This window comes from Ailuropoda melanoleuca, unplaced genomic scaffold (genome assembly GCF_002007445.2).
Source record: "Ailuropoda melanoleuca isolate Jingjing unplaced genomic scaffold, ASM200744v2 unplaced-scaffold6591, whole genome shotgun sequence".
Lineage (NCBI taxonomy): Eukaryota > Metazoa > Chordata > Mammalia > Carnivora > Ursidae > Ailuropoda > Ailuropoda melanoleuca.
The window spans coordinates 1-2,511 of NW_023240403.1; the positions used below are offsets into that span (position 1 = coordinate 1).

A 2,511-nucleotide genomic window follows, 5' to 3' on the forward strand; every position below is an offset into this window, starting at 1 on the left:
TCTACCTGCTGCTGAGTAAGGGGGCATTCCTGCTATAGATCAAGAAGGACTGGAGAGAGAAAGTGCAAATCTGTTTGAGGTTGCGTTGTGGATGCCAATCAGAGTGTGTTCTCAACTTGGTCACTGTAAAAAAAGGAGAGAAGGATATTCCTGGACTCACTGGTACTACTGAGCCTCGACACCTGGAGCCCAAAGGAGCTGGCACAATCTGCAAACCTTTCAGTCTCTCTAAAGAAGATGATGTCTGCCAGTACACTGTGAGAAAGGCCCTAAACAAAGAAGATAAGACACCAAGAACCAAAGTGCCCAAGATTCAGCTTCCTATTACTCCCCATGTCCTCCAACACAAACATTGGTGTGTTACTCTGAGGAAACAATGTACTGAGAAAAATAAGGAAGAGGCTGCAGAATATGCTAAACTTTTGGCCAAGAGAATGAAGGAGGCCAAAGAAAACTCCAGGAAGAGATTGCCGAGAGATGGAGGCCGTCCCTTCTGGGAGCTTCCACCTCTAAGTCTGAGTCCAGTGNTCTGAGTCCAGTGAAATATTGGATTTCCTAAGAGTAACAAATAAGATCAGACACACACACACACACACACACACACACACACACACAGGCTATAGCTTGATGATGATAGATTAGATAGATAGATTAGATGATAGATAGATGATAGATAAACATTTGCATCCAATGTATGTAGAATAAGAATTTGGAGCAATCCTGAATGGTGGGAGGAATGAGCTTATTTTCTCTAAAACATGCTTCCTAGACTTGTCTCTGGATCTCTTAATGTGAGAAAGTGGCAAGAAAATGGACGGGAACTGGGGACAGGGACAGGGAGCTGGAGATTGCATTTATAAAGCTTATTAGCAGCTTTGAACATATTTCTGCAAATCATTCAAAAAGAAGAAATATTTTTACCCCGACTGCCAGCATGTGGCTGCTGCTATTATATATAATAACTTATTTGCAGAAAATTACAGTAACAAAGAATGTAGGCTTTGAAATCAGAATCCTGAATTCAAAATCATGACCTCTCAATATTTGAGAAAGTTAACTGACTTCTTTCGGCCTCTGATCCCTCTTTTATTCTTGCAGATGATAATGCCTGACTCACAACATACCAGGAAGACAATGTGAGGTCACCCATGTAAACAGCTTAGAATATTATTAAACATGTTGTACACTTGCCATGAGAAGGTAAGTATGGTGTTTGGAGTGAGAGACCCTCTATTCTCCAGGTTTCCTTGTCAAGGGAATTCAGGAAAAGAAATGTCCTGAAATTTTTCCTCATTCCTCACGCTACTTGGTGAGAGTGAATAAAGAAACTCAGCTTGTTTGTTTCTGCCTTTTCTAGATTCTCTCTCTTTTGAATTGGCCTGCCTATAGAAAAAAATGCATTTTGGCCTGATCACCCCATGTGGGAAAATTAATAGTGACTCCTGTGTCTTATTTCTCATTTGGTTCCTGAACTTCACGGAAAAAACAATAATGTTAAGTCTCCTTAAAACCCAACATGTGATAGCTAATATTTTATTAACAAGCAAGCATAATGCATTACCTCTTATCATTTAGAATTTAGAAATGCTTTCCATAATTGTCTTTTAAGCAGTCAGTTTAAATTATAAATTTTAATTTAAAGTGGTATTTAATAATTACAACTTTAAAAAGTTTAAAGCGGTTCCAGGACAATGCTAAGTCTGTACTACATGGAAATAAAATGTATCATCAGAAATGTCATCATGGAAACAGTATTATTTGAATAGTGAAACTTAGAGATTTATAACATTAACGGATATCATGGGGCGATAATGACAAGAATATTAGTTATTTATACGACATTGTGTGGCAGAGATGGTTAACTCAATTAGATCCTGGTGGTTTTAAAGTCAAGGTCACATATTTAATTTCCATATGGGCCAGTATACTCCTGACTGGGAAAACTTTACTCTCTACTCACGGACTGCACCCCTAACCCCAATCTGTTATTTCTCAATTATGTGCCATTAATTGATGCAATATCCTACTGATAGTGGGTCATCTGTGCCATCTGCATAAATGAAGGACAGCATGTCTATGAGGCAGCCGACAGAGAACAACTTGAAGCCCATAGTACCAGAAATTTCACTAATAACCTGTAGTTTTCTTCAGGAAAAAAAAAAAATAGCTCCAAATTTTCCAACGGAGAATTAACTGCAAACATTATTCAAAAGTAGGTTGGAATCAACTCACAGTCACTTTCTGTTTTAAAAGTGAGGCAAATACCATAAGACACTCCTAACTATAAGAAACAAACTGAGGGTTGCTGGAGGGGAGGTGAGGGATGGGATAATTGGACGATGGGCATTAAGGAGGGTGCTTGATGTAATAAGCACTGGGTGCTATATGCAACTGATGAATTCTACCCCCCTGAAACTAATAATACACTATACATTAGCTAAATTGAATTTAAATAATTTTTTTAAGTGTAAGGCAAGTAGAAGCATAATAGCCTAGTATGCTTTTTTTTTT

At 38.2% G+C, this 2,511-nt stretch overlaps 1 pseudogene; it reads left to right on the plus strand.

Annotated features, from left to right (window-relative positions):
* The first annotated feature begins 21 nt into the window (after positions 1-21).
* On the plus strand, positions 22-559 carry LOC100477365 (annotated as a pseudogene).
* Positions 560-2,511: the final 1,952 nt, after the last annotated feature.